At 36.1% G+C, this 18,914-nt stretch overlaps 1 protein-coding gene across 2 annotated transcripts in view; it reads right to left on the minus strand.

The window, feature by feature from the left end:
• Positions 1-18,079, minus strand: part of rph3aa (rabphilin 3A homolog (mouse), a) — an 81,428-nt gene extending 63,349 nt beyond the window's left edge. For both annotated transcript variants that reach the window (XM_051921141.1, XM_051921139.1), the window contains exon 1: positions 18,026-18,079. The gene's annotated coding sequence lies outside the window, so the exon portion shown is untranslated. The remainder of the gene's footprint in view (positions 1-18,025) is intronic.
• Between the last annotated feature and the right edge of the window lie 835 nt (positions 18,080-18,914).

An 18,914-nucleotide genomic window follows, 5' to 3' on the forward strand; every position in this document is an offset into this window, starting at 1 on the left:
TTGAGGTGCAGATTACAAGGACTAGGGTACCCCTTTAAGTTTTGAGAAAGCAAGGATTCTCAGAAAATGTGTTACTATGACAGTAGTTGCAGGCACAAAAATCAGGTACACTAGGCTCTACTGAAGCATCTCTAGCCTAGTAAAATCTGGACCACACCAGCCTTAGAATACGGTTTAAAGTTGATTTGAACCCATATACTTACCAAGCGCAAGCCTGGAATAGGGAGGAGGGGAGTAGCAAAACAAAGAGAGAAACTTAATCAATTACCAGGTTTCCTTCAGCTCATTTCAAGAATTCATACCTACTGCACCACATCTTTCCTTTCACATCTGTTTTGTGATCTTAAATATTTCTCTTTCCTTTGTCATTCTGCAGCTCACTTGCAAACTTTCACTTTTGGCTTACTTCCACTCTCACCTCAACTTTGGCAGCATTTCAGCTTGCTTCCTTATAGTTCATTCTATCAACTTCGGATTTTGTTTTCTAACACTCCTTACATTAGCTCCTCCTTTTCTCAACTGCTGTACCTCACCAATGCATCATCATGTTTCCTTTTGTCTGAGCAATTCCTTTGTCCAACCTTGGACTACTTCTGTTGTTTTCAAGTAGACATTCTTCATAGTTTGCTACTTAAGACATAACACCTAATTAGTCTCAAAACTTGCTAGCTCTTAGTACCAATATTTCAGGAAATCTTTATCTCACATTGCCGTCAGGATATACTTACTCTCACTTTTCTTAATGCCAGTGACTAAAATATCTCCTATAATCATGCCATTTTGTGAATCAAAACTTTCTTTTGGGATTATCTTCCAATTATTATTCATGTCCTGATCAACTTTCCTTACCAACAAAAAATCTATTGTGCTCCTTATACTATACTAGCTGTGTAAGCCATCACGGGGTCCTAGAAACTACTGAAATCAACAGACAAAAAATTGAAACGTAGAGATGTCAGGAAATTGAAAGGAACAACTTTGGGCATCTCTTTCCTAGGAGGTTTCATTTTGCCGACATGCTCGCCTCTCTTCTGTATCAGCGGCTAAGCAAGTGACTCTTTCTTCGTAGGTTTCGTGGCTCAGAGAGTTTCTGTTTCCTCGGAGGTGGAGCTCTTACCCCGACTCCACCTCTCATTTCCGGGCCGGACAGACAGACATGCACACTTCCATGCATAGACAAAATATATATATATATAAATTTGAAACTTCTTAACGTCATCTTTCAAAATGCTCAGTTTCATCTTTATTTTTTCTTTTAATTAAAACATATGGCTACTTTTAACCTTTTTTTGTTTTTAATCTGTTATTGGTGACATCATCTTGGCACTATTTTGAGTTGGTAACCGTTTATGTTATATTATTAATAATTATATTATATTATAATCTCTTCTTTGAGAAAACCTTTTTCATGAGCTCATATCATCAACATTCCTGGTACTGGAGCTAAAGCCCCCATGGACTCTCTCACAGCTAACCATATTGGCTCCAGAATGAAAGTTTCTACCTAAGGCCACCCAAATATTACCCCCATCAACCTGCACCAAAACTCCTATTTCTCTTCATTGCTTCTGCCAACTTGTGCCAGTGACTATATTCTTCAGATGTTTACTGTCATCTTAATAACAATAACATTCTCACTTACCCTCTTCACCTGCACTATGTCTGTCCATTTTTCTGATACAAGTACAGCAACCCCAGAACTGCCAAAACAACTCCCCTTCCCACACCTTTACCTCTCCATATTGCCTACTGTATGCAGCACAAATGTACAAAACTTATGTTCAGAACTTTGAATTACCTTGCCCGCATTTCACTTCTACTTTCAATGTTCAAAATCCCATTCTTCGACTCTGTCCATCTCACATGCCACCAAAATGGCCATTTCACAGTGCATCATTTCCAAAGATATCAAAAATCTGATTCCCCTTCTCTGTTTGACATAGACAAGCACGGGTCCACACAAGGTATTGTGTCCTGTGCCGCTGTCAGGCTGTGTAAATCTCATCTTTGTTTATCATTATGGAGGTATTACAACAGAACATTTTAGGTCAATATGCCCTTTCTGACATTAACTGCCTTTAGAAGTCTTTTATGGTATGCAACAGGAATGGTGACCTTATTCTAAACCCATGTCAAAGGGGAGAAAACTACACAAAGACAATAAGAAAATTCCCCACAGTGAGAGTGCCAGGAATCAAACTGGGGTCTTCAGAGCATAAAGGCAAAACAGGGTATACCAATAACAACAGCTTTAATCATTTCTTTTCTTTTCAAGAAGGGATATTCTCAAATAGAAACAGAAGATAAGCTAGTGGTAGCTAAACCAGGAGACTCCCCCAGAGGACAATGTTTGGAAACCTCAGTGTTATGGATCTGGGTTAAATCTATAAACCATTGGTTGCTGCCAATCTTTTTTATTCAAAACTAAAGTTCCTTGTTAACATATGCAGTGTTGGTAGGAGAAAGCTTATAGTAAGTTTGGTTACAAAAGCTGTCTGACAGAACTACAAGATAATAAAATACGTTAAACAGACATATAGCGGGTCCTATGAAGTGAAATCAAACATCCTTTTTAAAATCAATATTAAGCTGTAGAGGTGATGTAGGACATGCCAAAGAATGATAAATGACTGCAATTAGAATATCTCATTTGCCATTTAACATCTTGTGGAAACTAATCCCTATTATTTACCTCAGTCTTCTCAGCAGCCTTCAGATGACATTTTAGGGATTAAAACTGACTCACAGATATGCTGGTAAAGGCCAAAATGGAGAGGGTGATAAGTTACCTTGACCCTGACAAATGACTGATCAATGATCCAGCTCTGCAACAGACTTTTACTCTTTCTTTACTGGAGTCAAGGAAACCAGTTCACTTCATTTTATATTTTTTCACAATGAACAACTCTGTCATACATGCATGGAAAAACACCACAAAAGAGTTTCAAGACAATGCACACACAAGACTGCTCGGAACAATTAACTTTGCTTATTTTCGGGAAAACATGAGAGTTCACTAGTAAATAAGAGAAAAAAGATTCATTGTGGCCACAGTACACATTGATTATTAAGCCATTCTGGCTCACTAGATAATGCCATCTGCACTGTTGGCCATAATCTAAAGAAACGGAAGACAAGACAAATGCCCAACTAATGAACTTGTGAGTTATGACAGCATGCCAAGGTGAGATGTGGCCCAAGGAAAAAAAAAAAAACATAGTAAGCATCCTAAAACTAGAAATAACAGCGCATTACCTTAGAAATTCAAACTGTTCTTTTGTGTATTTTAGTTAATGACAGGGTGTGCTCTTCTAAAAAAACAATTGACCAGAATACTAATGGAGAAACTGATAAGAATCTCTTTGTTACAACAACTGGTCTTGAGATTCAAAACCAAAGCAGTAAATCTGCAAAGCAGCAAGGCCATCCACTGTGAACACACAATCCCTCTGTTCATGCAATTCATCAATACCAGTGACAGACGATGTGATAGTACTGCATTTGCCATCATAAACACAAACACACACAAAGCCAGTTTAAAGCTGCCAATCCACCATATGCGCACTGCAAGACTTTTGGCCTAGGAAAATGAAAAACCACACGACATATGGAGGTTAAGATGCAAACTGAACTCAGAGGCACTCCAGCAAGAAGTAAAATTATGGTTCAGCTACTATGAGACATGAATGCTACAAGCTTCACCACTGTGTACCAGTTACAACTTGAAAACGCAGAGCTGATTTAAGAAACAAAGTACTGTCAGAATATACAAGTGCTTAATAGGTTTTAGAGAACAGATGTGACTCACAATATATAAAATTTCCTGCTCAAAAGGGGTATTCCTATTTATAGCATTAATATTAATGAGGTTTCTTCAGAACTGCATCTTCCACAGTTTAAAAGCCTGCCACAGCTGCTCTGATCTATCCAGCCTGTTGTTGCACTACAAAGGAAAGTATGCCAAGCCACACATTGAAAATAAAGACAATGCAGTGCACTGGAATGACAAGGGCAACTGAAAATGTCAGCTACCATTTCATCTGTGTTCCACTAGATTTGTACACTTTACACTGGCCACAATATTATGTACCAAAACAGGGACATCCATAATACTAAACTGTTAATACAGGTATTTCCTATCTCGCAGGATTACATTATGATTCTCTCTTTACACAAACAAGTCGGACACCTAAGTGCACAATATCACATTGCTCTGTTAGATACTCATATCACAGGGCAAAAAAAAGCAATAAAACGTTCTTTGTTGAAGTTATTTTTGATAAATAAAATAATAAAAGTGGAAAAAAAATTCAATTAATCAAATTAAACACAATTATGGAAAACATCCGCAACATAAGTTACTATATTAGCAGAATCTCATGAAAACAGACCCACAATATGTTATCTTGAACACTACATGTATCTGACCTCCAACATCCAATGACACCAGAAGATACATTTTTGCAAAGTCATTAACATCAGCCAAGGATTTTGTGCAGGGTGTTGAAAGCTACATTAAAGGTTTGAAAAGGAATAAAGCATAAAACAGCACACTACTTATATTAAGTTACGAGACCATTCAGGTTAGGAAAGGTAAATACAAGAAAAGAAGGATATTTTGTCACCTTTTGAAACAGGACTTTATAATATTTAGTAGGCCCACTACCCCCCAAAGATTTCTGCTTTAGATTTTCTCAACTGCTTTAACCTTCGTTTTAAGCATAGCATTCACTAACAAAGGAATTTGTGATTTTGCAGAATACAGCTCATGTATTAAAGTAAATAAATCAATAAAATGTAAATTATTGTGTTTAATATCCATCAAATACTATCAAAATACAACAGAAACAGAAAGTTATTGTACTGCATCCAATATATCTGACCATACATGTTATTTTAAAAGGTTTCATGATCCTAACTCTGATTATATCCTCTCAAGTAAATAGCGCTCCAGGAAACTTGCTTAGCTCTGCTGTACCTGAGTAAGGAAGTCATGCCTGTGAAAACAAAGCATTTGTTTCGTTTCATAAATTTCTATGAATTTTTATTGGAAAAAATAGTTTTCAATGGTCTTGCTGACATTTTCTTGTCATGTGCCACTTATTAGGTCAAATGTTTATTGAAATTACATTACCACTGAAACAATGAAGAATGAAATCTGCACCAATTTTAACAAAAGAATAAAACAACTACAACTTACTGCAACAGTATCCTACCCCTGTCCAAATCTATCCCTGCTCATTTATTTTAAAAAACTGAGCAGTCCATCAACAAAAGGCGCTTTCCCACCTAAGGAACTTTGTCTTTAGGAGACAATGAGTTCCTGTATGATGTAGGCACTGGTCCACTTGTGGTCTTGGCCACTTTCGTGTTTTGTGTTCCCAATGCACAACAGGAACTGTAATCTTTATGTTAAATATGCAATGTGCAAAGAAGAGTGACGTGGTGTACCCACCTTATTGCAATGGAGCAATCACGGCTTAACAGGGAAGATCACTGCTCTGATGCGTTGCATGGTTCCATGCAGTAGGAATGCAGCTACAAACAGTGATGCAGTGCACAGTGAGGTGCTCCATCTTCAGTAGTCCAAACTACTAACAGCTTTGTAAGATGGCGCCAGAGCTTGTGATCAACCAATCAGCACAGTTCATGGCCCAAGCCCCACCCACATTACTCCTGGTTGAATGAAAGCTAAATAACCCTGGAGTAGGAGCTATAAAGAGAATAGGAATTACCTAGTGGGAACTACAAATGGCCCAAGTTCCTGTGGTGGAAATGCTACAAAAGTTCCAGAGTTTCTAAAAAGCCCCTGGTCCCTGAAAAATGTTCTGGCAGTGGGAAAGTCCCAAAAGAAACCCGCCTTGTCAAAGAAGGAGCAATTGCTTTACAGAAACTGAAAATTAGAACTGGGGCAGCAAAATCACTGGTCTCAAATTAATTAATTGTGTCATATCACCCCCATTTTCTAACACAGTGGCTAGTTGCAACTTTGATCCTTGCCAAAAGAAGCACCAGTAGAGTTAAATTAAAAAAAGGAGTACATTAAGAGAAATTATTTTTACATTTCCAGTGGGAGTCTAGACCTAGATTCTTGGTATCTGTTTCTAAGACAACTAACCTTTACTGTATGAGGGTCAGATGAGGAACAGATAGGCTCAATAGGGAGAACATTTGAGGAAGAAGGTGGGTATTAGCATAAAGAATGTAAGCCAGAAAATTAGAAACATTAGACAAGAAATTAAAAACCAGACAGCATTCAAAAGATGTTTAAGGAAAAACGTGGAACATACAAGGAACACTAATGGCAAGGGGCGATCCAGTTAATCAATTGTTGTCTATGATGAAACTGTAGTAATTGCTTTAAAGAGAGCTAAATATACAGTAAACTAATTTGGTTTTTAGAACAGAGATAATGTGAAATTGTGAATGCAATTGGAGCAAAAAAAGCATACAATACCAGGAACCCAAATGTCATCAAACAGATCTCATTTATAAACAAAAGGAAAAGAAAGAAGGAGGGCTGAAAAGCCTGAAATGACTTTAATGTTAAAAAAAACATTAATTTTTAAAATACTCCTGCAAGCCTATGATGAGAAAATAAATCAATGCAAAGGTCAGTTTATGCAAAATTGTAATTGACAAGTGCCAGAACCTAGATCCCCTCTCCACCTTCCCCCACTATCCCAAAGCTTAAATGGCCAATGTTTAATGTTCAGGTCTTGAGTTTTACTGTAAACGATGTCATCAATTGCACATCTTACTATGCCATATTCGGGGAAAGTGCTGGGCTCATACCACTGCTGTTTAAAATGTCATCTGATAGAATCAGGTCTAAAAATCACTTGTAAAAAATATCACCAATATGTAAATATTGTTATTCAGAGAAACAGCAGATGGGAAGACATTATCGAATAAAAAATGTATTGTGGTATCCTACACCACAATGCTTTTACAAAGACTAATATTGAAATCAGAATTCAGATCTACCCACTGTAAAGCAATGGAAAAAATTATTAAAAAAAAAAAAAAATTTTTTTGTATAAGTGGTAGATTTTTTTAGAATGGGCTTTTACCAAACTTTCTGTTGCTTTTATTTATATAAATATTTCAGAAACCATATTCAAATTGGATCTCTTGTGATACAGCACTCAGAGTTTCTATTTTGATGGAACCTTTTTTGGAACACAAACCCTCTTGTACTATAACATTTGACTGAACGACGTGTTATTATAAAACACAAACAGGTATAAAGACGAGAGATCTGTTGCTAGAATACACTCCGGCTCCATCTTGTGGGTTTAAGAGCTTAGAATATTAGTGGTCCTTCTAGTGCAGATGTTTGCAAATTCAGTCCAAAGATACTACTTTGGCTGAAGGTTTCAATTCCAATCAGCTTTACAAGTCAATGAGTTAGTCTAATTACATAGTCTTTTATTCTTCTCCTTTATCACATTCAGTAAAAATTGCTAGTGTGATCTTTATAAGTACAATGAGAAACTTTGATGTTTTGGCAAAGCATTAAATGCTCAGCTTTCCTTTAACCATATTCTTTTTCATTTCTTTTCTTTCCCCATTGAATTGTCTCTCTTTCCTGTATCCAGAAATTGACAATTAATGATGAGCACCACCATCACCGGTGCAAATGACAATTGATGCTAAAGGGAAGCAGACATTTCAGTGTCATATTCCTTGTGTGCTAATTAGTTAGAAAAAGCTTAAGTAACCAGAACACTGAAAAAGAACAAAATATTAAAAAATATTTTCACCACAGTTTAACACATAAATGTTTGGTACATTCCAATAAAAAAAAAATACCGAACTAGAGCAATTCCTCAGTTAACAAATAGTCGATGAATGAAGAAGCTCTTTTATACAGTAGTCTGCATAAATATTGCTCAAGAGCAAGCACAATTTAAGTGCTAGTCTTCTAGAGGACTGTGGGAGCCGCTGTAAACTTCTTTACACAGAACAGTTGTCTGTCTGTCTGTCTTTGGTGGTGTTTGTGCTGTAGAAAGTTACGAATGTGTTTGGTTATTTCATGTGTACTGTAGTTTTATTCATAGTTTGTAAAATAAAATGTGCCCAGTATGTCATGAAAATATAGGGCTGTACCTTTGGAAACTAAAAGTTGGATTAGACAGAGGGAAGAAGCTGGAGAAATTAAATATTAGCACCCGTTCATGAATATGGCCAGTCCAGAACATGAAAGAAAAAAAAAAAAAAAGACTCAAATTGATAGCACTCACCTGCAAATATTTCGGAGATGCTTCTCCTTTATTCAAGTCTATCAATAAGGGCACATGGCCACAGGTAAGTCTTATTAAGGATGAAAAGTTTGGATCGTCTCAGAGTTGAGTAAAGCGAGGCAGATGATGTTGCCTCTGAGCCCACTTGAGTGAGGAGTAGTAGGCAATGAAAGAGACAGGTGAGAGCACGCAGGAATCACAGGGAATTAGTCTTGCAAAAATCCAAGCCAAGGAAGGATACGTGCGACAGCAGACACACCACTAGATCCACCCTGTCTTTAAAACACATATTCTTTCTATGTAAAATCTATCATTGATAAAAAAAAATCCTCTCATAATGAGCTAAACTCCCAGGGGGCTTCTATTTCATTAACAGTGGTACTAATGTAATTTGGTCATTTGCAAATTGACACAAAAAAACGGCAGATACTAGGAAATAACAGCTTGCTTAATGAAGGAACCCGTCTAGATAAAACGAGATGTTAGTTGGACTGAAAACTTGTAGTTACTGGGTTACACAGGACTGAAGTGGAGAACCACTTATTTAAGCACTTTCTAAGCACACAAATGAATATGACACTGAAGCAGCTAAACTCTCTTTAGAATTTAGTGTTATTTGCACCTGTGTCTGCACTGTTCATCATTAATTGATCGTATTTAGAAAGTTAAGCATTTAAAGATAAGGCAAGAATCCATTTCTGTGTTTCTTTTACATGTTAATACTACAGCATATATCTGAATGCAAAATAAAAGAAAGAAAAAAATCAAATTAAACAATAACATCAATCAGATGTAACTGTGACTCATAGTGAAACTGAATGGAATAAAACGCCTGCTGCAAAGTGGTACACCAGGGCTCAACATAAGAACCACAGTTCTCATGGAAACCCCTTCTTTAGGGTAAGCAATCCAATGAACAAGCAAAGCTAATTTTAAGGATACCAAATGTAAAAGGAGAAGGGAAATGTCAAGTCTGTCTAAAGGCTGATAAAGTGCATGTCTGCATTAGATATTTGCATAAGAATGTTATATTGGTAAAAAGGAACTAAGAGACAATCATTGTCAAGTTTGGAGCTATGTGCTTTCTAGTTTTAGCATGTAATCTTTGGTTTTTGCATATAGCACTAATGGGGGACTGTGAGAAGACTATGGAGACTTGTTCAGCTGCATCTTACTATGGAATTCATTCATTTTAGCTTTAGACAGAAGATTTCATTTGAGACGTCCTATAAAAAGCCTCAAGCCAATGGCACAGATCACGATAAGATTTTGTAAACCCTTATTATTTCACAAATAAGGTGTCAGTATGATTTCACAATAGAAGTAAAGAGAGATGCTTAAATGTTACACCCTGTGCAGATTCTGGTAATGCCATTATTCACTCATGCTCTAGTAAAACAGCAGCTCTTTGTTTGGGTCTTAATATAAAAATCACCAATTCCACCAGCACAGGCATGTAAGCTTTTCAAAGGTCTCTAGTGCCATGGCAACAAGGATTTTATATGAACGGGAAACGTATTCTAACAATAGGAATGTAGTAATCAAGGCTTTATGCCATAAAGGAAAAAAAAAAAACAACATATACACACACACACACACACACACACACACACACACATATATATATATTATATACACACACACATATTTGGGGGCCATCTCATTGTTGCCCTTCTAGTACACCAAAGCAGCTGAAACTGATTAACAACCCCTTCTGCTACTTAACTGACTAGATGAATATCCTGGAAATTTTACTGACTTGATGCTAAACTCTGAATTAAAAGTGTTCCTTTAATTTTGTTTGAGCAGTTTTATATTATATATATATATATATATATATATATATATATATATATATATATATATATATATACACACACACATACATACACACACACATACAGAAAAGAAGCCTCTTAAAAAATTACACACACGCACACACACACACATATATATATATATATATATATATATATATATATATACATATACATATATACATATATATATATATATACATATATATATATATATATATATATATATATATATATATATATACACACACACACATACAGTATATACACATATATTATACATATATACATATATATATATATATATATATATATATATATATATATATATATATATGTATAAAAATAAAGAAATGCAAGTAACTAATAATAGCTGCATCTTTGAAGAATCACAGCAATGACACTAAGCTGCTTAGAGTCACTTAAAATGGATCTTGTGACTAGAAACCAATGAGATCTGTGTCATACTTGTATTGCTCATTTAGACAGGAAGAAAACAACACACTGTGATAATATATGTTTAAAAAAAGCAGTGTTACAGTACAAGACTACATTAACTCAACCACATCCCACAAACTTTCATATATTTCAGCTTTAATCCTGCACATCTATAAATATGGTAATACAAATCACCACAAGCACTGCCATGAAAAGTATTACCAAACCCCACTGAAATATAATGAACAAGTTATAGAATTAAAATCAAATGCTTTGCAATAAAGTTGAATACCTACAGGGTAGCTCACTCAAGGATTCAATACAGAATACAGTGATGAGAATTTAAAAACTGTAAGTTGACTTTGTATGAGTTCTCAGTGCCCAACTGCTTTCTCGCTGTATCTTTGCTTCAGTTGTTTAATTTAATTAAACTGGCACCCCATCCCTGCTTTGCAGAGATGCTGAAAAGATGCATTGCAGTTTCCCACATTTCCCATAATGGAGATAGTCTGTTCAAAAAATGAAAGTGAGGATGGCCCCAGAATTTCAGAATATTTTGCCCAAGAGTTTTATGCATATTGAGGTGAGATTAAGTCATTTAAATACTTCAATCACTTGCAAATAAATGTGTATTTGAATGTGTAAAAAGTACACTGGGCAGAAATATCAAAATTGAAAATACAGCACCAGAATAATCACCACCAAAAAAAAAAAAATTAAATAAAAATAAAGCAGCAATGACCCCTAAAATCCACGATTAAAGGAAAAGGTTTTCAGGACACATCCTTATTTGCAGGGAAGTATGTATGTATGTATGTATCATCTCACTGCAGGCGCTTTTACAAGGCAGTGAAGTCTAAATGTAATTTATTGCCTTAATTCAATTCTGCTCTCTTTGGTCAAGAGAAACCAAATTTAATAACAGTAGATTATTCCCTGTTGTTTCAGCTACTAGAATGCATGCCGATCCAAGTAATGGATACTATACTAATCTGATCAGATTGCTATATAGCCTGTGAAACAGTGTGTTGATTTCTTTTAATCCTCCAAAGGGATTATCATGAAAATGGCCATGTTTACACTTGGTGGTGTAGCGGTTTACAAGACAGCTGCATTCCTAGCAGCTTGAACTGAGAAGAGGAAAGCAAATGATTCATTCTTAAATTTTGAAAAGGTTTAGAATTCCAAAAAGATAAATCAATAACTAAGTTTAAAGGAGCACTTTAAAAATGTTAATCCAAGAAGTTAAATAAACTCCATATAAATGTGCATGTGCAGACACACACACTCAAAAGTTGTTTTTTTCCTTGCTACTTTATGTTTTTAAAGACTTTCAATCACTTGTCACTTTTAGTCTCTCAGATTCCAAACTTGGAGCCTGAAACATGCAAAAATATATAGGTTAAAGTAACTTGCTTATTAAATCCTAGCCAGTTCTTTGCCAGCTAGGATGTCTTTATGGACATGTTCACAAATTCTAAAATGTTTTATTTACAAAGTCACAGCCTCAGACTTTACGCTAACAGAGAAAGACAAAACTCCTATAAATGACCACATTTTGACATAAACCTGAAGCACTCACTGCACACTACTTAACTAAAACTGTCAGAACAAGCTACATTACTAACCTTCTTATTAAAAGATTACAAATAATGCAACACACTGCAGTTCTTGATCCTTTTTAATGTTAGCAGCATAAAACAATGTCCCAGTCTCATGTTTGCCTATCATTTCCTCTACATATAATTAGGCTGTCAACTGTAAAACTGGGGATCAAAAAGTCCCCTCAGCATTTTAATCTTTGGTTTCATTGATTTACCAACTAACTTATAGCGTGGATTCAGCTGCTAAACAAGTCTTCTCTGAAATATCAGTGCTAACCATGTTGATTGATGAAATTTGCCAAATATGCTGTACTCGGTGGTGTTCTCCAAATATTTTCTCTCAAATTTGGCAAGTGGATGGCATTCCCCCACCCCGAAATGCATCAGGAAGCATTGCAGGGCCAGTTTAACATCACAGAACAACGTTTAGGCTTACTTACTATAAGATTGTTGCCAACATGGCCATCACTGGGACATAAGCATTTGAGGAGGAAAAAAAAAACAGCTATATCATGCTTGACAGTGCTGTAGGCTATTCTATTTTCCCCATTTCTAAACACCCTCATTTCACCAACCTTCAATTGCTGTATGTTGGTTATTAGTGAATTTAAAAAGGTAAAAATGGGTCCCCAAGCCATTTAAGTTGAGAAACACTGCTGGACTTGCATTGCATGTGTGTTTAAAAAAATTGCAGTATTTTCATTTGAGGGGTACATTAGCTGGCCATAATGAAAATATTACATAGTACGTATTGCGACTGTACCCCTAAACCTGATCCCTGTGCAGCTGGCAGCAGTAACACATGGCTAATTATGCATGCAGATTAAACACAAGCCTTCAAGGAGTCCTCCCCCTCCCCTCATCAGCAAACAAAGGACACACTGTAAAATAATAACAACAAAAGATATATTACTATTTACATTTCTTTCTTCTTGATAGAATTACCCTATAGTATTTATCTGTATAGGGCCTATACAGATAAATCGGGGAAAAAAAACAGATGCTACAGCTGTGCCCGGAGCCATATCAAGCAATGGAAAGAGCCAGTCCCATGTCCTAGCTTTGTAGCATAGCTAATGTGTGCATTATGAGTGGAACTATGCGAGTGTAATAATCTATATTCTATTTACTTATTGCTAATTTGTGGCTGTTTTTTGCATTATGTTTGTGGAATTCATTCTATCTGCATTTTATTTTGTTTGAGGCATAGTGGTTAACACTATTGCCTTACAGATGAAATCGCATATTTGGCCATCATAAATCAGTCTAGCATAACTTAATTAACAGACTGTAGCTGCTGGTAAGGCAGGATCAAGCATGAGCCAAACATCTACCAAAAGAAACCTCTCAGTCCAAAAAAAGTTTGTATTAAAAATGTTTAATGAAATTTCAAAGCAAACAGTCCAGACAAGAATAGAGAAAGAGTATTACACACATGTAGAATAAAATGCAAACAAAAAAAGAAAAAAGTGGTTTTGTTCTTGTTAAACTTCAATTATTTCTACAATTAAGGTTGAGTTACTTCTCTATGCTTTACTGCACATTCATTACATTCTAAACATACAGTTCTGCATATTCCACTGAGCACGTTAAGGCAGGGTTTGAAACCGTGGGCCCTCCATGCCTTGTACACAGCAAGGCAGGTCACTAACTAAGACTAATTTGCAATCAGAGGGACAAGAAATAGAATATTACATTTCAATTCAGCTTGTGGGGGTTATGACCCTCCTCCTTATACTATGCACAATATAGAGAGAGGTTAGGAGCAGGCGCTGATAAAGCACTTTGCCACACCCACCACATGACAAACCACATTAGGATCCCAGATTAGGACCCGAGTGCAGCCATGTAATGGGTGACACCTCAGCACCACACTAGTTTAGATGGAATGGAACAGTTAGATTTTTTTTTTTTTTTAAATGGTGGCTGGAGTGCCAATCCTGCCACCAACCTCCAAGTTTTCCCTGCAGGTTGAAGGGCCTACTTTCAGGGGGATTTATAAGCAAACATTTAAAATAACTAAGAAAATACTTCTATCAACTTAACATGACCTACATAACTGGCAAATGACTCTTACACAGACTTTTCCCCAAGTTCTCAGGGACACTTAGCAGATCATTGCACTACTACAATCCACTCAAAAATAGTTCAGTACTTCCTACCACTTTGATTTCAATGTATTTCACAGAGTGCGAAAAAGTTCTCAAACATTCCTAGATTTCATGGGGTCTGCTTATCACTAATGAAATTTTGTTAAATAAATAAATGTTGTTATATTTATTAGTTTACATACTACAAGTTATGCAATTAAGGTGTTCCATAAACAAATTAGTCTAGTAATGAGTTAGTGTATGAGTGGGATGGGCCAGCACGTCCTCCAATATTGGCTCCATTTAGCTGAGAGTCCAGCTTCTTGCAACTGTAAAAGATAAACAAGCCTGAAGCCACCCTTCAGTAACCTGGTAGAGAAAACAGCAGCCCACAGCAAAATTCAGTGGAAGTCTTTGCGCTTCTACAAGGAAATACTGTACACTAATGGGTGAAAAGACTACTAACATATGCACTAAGTCTTAGGCTAATGTCAGAAAGCCATTCTGCTTATCCAAAAGTAACTTGAGCCTATGCTGTCTTGTTAGGTTTAACTTTCATTTTAATTCTAAGTATTCGCTTCATTCTGTATAAGTAACAATAATGACCCTAAAACCTATTAAACATAAACAGTTTGCAAAATCCCTGCTAAACCAGCAAAAAAAAAAAAAGTTACAAATTATGCCTAACATTTTTGATTACATCTAACTATTGCTGTATTTCATTTCTGCATTCTAAATTCACAAGAGCATGACAGAATTTGGAAGGGGAGAATCAAAGCCAGGGAATGTCCACCAAACCATTAATTCTCCTGTCATCATGTTTTTAAGTTTCAAGATGTTCTTAGGTGACAGATCTGTAAAACTGAAACATTTTCTGAAAGGTAAACAGTGAATAAAGACACAAAAACTCTAGTAAGGTTTTTGCTTTTATTCCTCTCCATTTCATTATAATAGGAAAACCAAAAAAAAAAAAAAAAAAAAACAGTCCAGCTATTAAGGTATATGATAAGCAAGGCAAAGTAGGTTTGGACAAATCCATATTTATTGACCAGGTGCACTAAAGGACCCCGATACAAAGGTAAAGTATGTTGTATAAATTGATTATGAAAACAGAGTTACATTTTATTCTGTAAAGTTCACTATGGTTACAACTAATGCTATTATTAGTACAATATATACTTGAAATCAGTTTTGCAAAGCTGGCAATATTAAGAAATATTTTTGGAACAGATGTGTTCATTCTCAAAGTGACAACAAAACACTGTAAAAACAGAATAATTAATAATTAAAAAAAAAAAAAAAAACGATCCAAAGTAAACTATTGGTTCTTCCTGGAGGAAGAGAAATAGTACTTTTTAATCTCAGGCTTTCTTTAAATGGCAGGTGGTGACATAAAGGACATATTGGCAATACTGTAAATCTGCAGAATCAATAACGACGACAGATGTCACTTGCCTTTAGCTTTCAATCCAAAAATCTAAGTATTGTTCTTGATGATTTCACTCTCTTGCCACTGGATGCTATCGGAAATCTTGGTGTGACCCTGGATGACTCACTCTACCCCAATTAATATATTTCTTCAAAGATACAATTCTGCCATTCCTATCATCACAAAACGGAACCTTCCCCACCACCTTCTGCATGCCATTCACTGTTCATGCTATTTCTCTCCCTCAGCTAAACTACCTCAACTCTCTCTGAGCAAAGCTCCCACCAGCTGCTATCAAACCTGCAGAATGCAGCTGCTAGATGGGTGTATTAAGTCCCATGCCTCACCCACACTTCTCGTTGCCTTTACTCACTATGCACTGCCTTCCAAATGCAGAAAAGATTCAGTTTAACTGACCTGTAGGTGTCCGAGTGATTTTGTTGTTTATTATTTCCCGACTGTGGTCTGTACAGGAAATCATCTTTTCTGCTTGAGGCTGTCTGCCGAGTACTACTTCTCTTACTAGAAATACTAAAAAGGGAAAACAACCCCCAGGCTTCACTTTCAAATTACAGAATGAGCTTCCCAGGTGCAACTACACCACTCACAATGTTAAGGAACCTCTTGTAGACAGATCTTCAGATGGTTTAGATTTTTCCCCTCTGCTCTTCTACAGGGAAACTAACACAAAAAAGTGCCAAGCAACATTGGGTCTGTTTAAGTTCTAGTTTTACGTCTAATTTTGTGACTAAGTACTAAATATAATTACTATATATATACATTTATTAGGCTCTGCTTGGAATTTTGCTATCTGCTGCTTTATAACTTATAATTTAGTGTCACATGAATGTTATATATATATATATATATATATTTTAATAGTTTTGAAATAATGTATCAACTAAATAAAAAAATACAAAAAAAGTCACGGTCAAGTATAAAGCAAAAATAAAAAAAAAAAATCTGGAAATACTGAACTATTGTATCAATAACATTTAAAAAGATTAAATATCTAATAAAAGATACAGGATTTTAAATTTCTGAACAAGTTAAGCCTACTTTTTTATTGCAAAAGCACTGCAAATAATTCTTTGGCACATTTGGTATAAATTCTCCTTGTATTGCTAACAGAGGTTTAGGTAAAAGTAAGCATCATTGTATTTTGAAAGATACTATAATAATCTAATGTTCAAAGTTTTAAGATTTGTTCCCTTAATATCAAGAACACAGTATATTTTAAATCAATCACACAAGACTATGGCCTTTTTCTTTGTAACCATCAATCCACGAAGGCAGGTCCTCAGACCTGTGATGTACCAACTCTAAACAATATGCCATACTCAAAGAGAGAACGCATGAATGAACTTGCCTTTAATGTCCTGTACAGATAGAATATAAAACCACAGCAGCACAGAACAGAATGACATTCCACAAACCAATTCAAGACTTAATCCTGCAGTAAAAATTGAGTTACATAGCTCGTCTGTGACATTTTTGCTACTTTTGTTTAGTATTTTTTCTAAAATCACCATTGCAGCTAAAGCACATTTCCACGGGGATCACTTTTTCCACCCAAATGATCACACATTCTACACCCAAAGCACAAAATCAACATCATGCCTCCTGTAGCCCCTCCTCCCCTGCATTTCTTGCTCTTAAAAGCTAAAGGATGATAATAGTAAACCAACATCTGGTACCAAATTGAACACATGCATGTGTGCTGTAAAACTAACATTTCATCTGTCCGTTATGCATGCCTGCCCAATTGCCTGCCAGCTAGAGAAGCAAATTTAAGAGGCAGCAAGACTCCAAGAAGCCGCAGTGGCTCAGCATGGAATAATATAAATTTAATTCTGTTCTTTGGCAGTTTTTGCACATAAAATGTAAACTGTGAGATAATGTGGAGTGACATCTTTTTTCTAGTGGGTTATTTTTTTCAATAAGGCCTGCTAAGACTGATTAGCAATTGTTTTTAGTTGCCATTGTTCCCAGTTCTGTTCTGTTGCTCACTGATGCAGACCCCAAAGCATCAGGAAAATGCATTCACTAGAAGGCAATGCCATTTTAATCCCCAGCCAGAATGCATGATGCTGCATTTGCTGCACTCTTAATCAGATGTGCATGAAATATACCTCTTAAAGAGATGGCAGAAAAAAAAAAAATGTCACATACACACAAAATAATAAAACACAATTACTGTCTGCACAAGAGACTTAAAAAGTAAAGGGATTAGAGATCAGAATATTATTTAAGTATAGGATGATAAACCATAACCTTACACACATATAAATAAACATAAATAAACTAAACAGAACTATCCAATAAAAGCTATCATTAAAGTGCCTGAAAATGCACACAACACCCCCCCCCCCCCCCCAAAAGAAACAAACAAACAAATTACCTATAGGTGAACTTTACAGAGTGGTCCCTCAGGTGTGGTCTTAATGCAGTTGCAGCTTCAAACACAACAGCACCTTTGACTCTTCAATCATGTAATCCCTTACCAGCTGGGTATTGCCTATCTAGGGCTCTGAAAAACAAGGAGATGCAACAGAGAAATCATTCCTACGCTCACACAGTGGCAGCTCCGGGGTTTCTCTGAGCCTTTCACTTTTTCATGTAAACTCTCTCTCTCTCTCTGCCTCCCACCCTCCCTCTCTCTCTCTCTTTCTCTCTCTCTCTCTCTCCTCAGAAGCACAGACCTCCATCAGGAGGAGGGGAGCAGAAAATCAATAGGCTTCATCCATCTCGCTTTGCTGCAAGCTGCCTCCAAGCCAGCAGCACTGCAGATTCTAGTTGGAGAGCTCAGAAAGGTGCGGGGGGCTGACTATGTGTTTTGAGAGGAATGTAACTACTGCAGAAAAGCTGAAGAGCAAAGATGGGAGGGTAGGCTGGCACAGCCAAGTTAATATAGCTGCATTGAACGTGCTATAAAAATGAAGGTATACAAAAAAAGAACAAGAAAGCACAAGTGGCCAGACAAGGCATTCACAGAACATTTGCATTGCTGCAGCGCTCACAAATTAGTACTTGGCACCTTTTTTGTGAGCAGAATTGGTTAATGGCCTTTCTGCTGTAGATTTCTACACGGTCCTTTGTGCATGATAAAACAAAGCTTGAACTTCACTAGTTCCTTCTTATTTCGAGGAAGAAGATGTGTGCTAATTAGCTGAATTTTCTATTTATTTTTTCAAGAATAAGGAGAGAAAGAGAGAGAGAAAAAAAATCCATCATAGATTGGACAAAAGGTTGACTTTAAAATGCAGACAACACATGATAATTCTCATGTT

Source organism: Erpetoichthys calabaricus, chromosome 18 (genome assembly GCF_900747795.2).
Source record: "Erpetoichthys calabaricus chromosome 18, fErpCal1.3, whole genome shotgun sequence".
Lineage (NCBI taxonomy): Eukaryota > Metazoa > Chordata > Cladistia > Polypteriformes > Polypteridae > Erpetoichthys > Erpetoichthys calabaricus.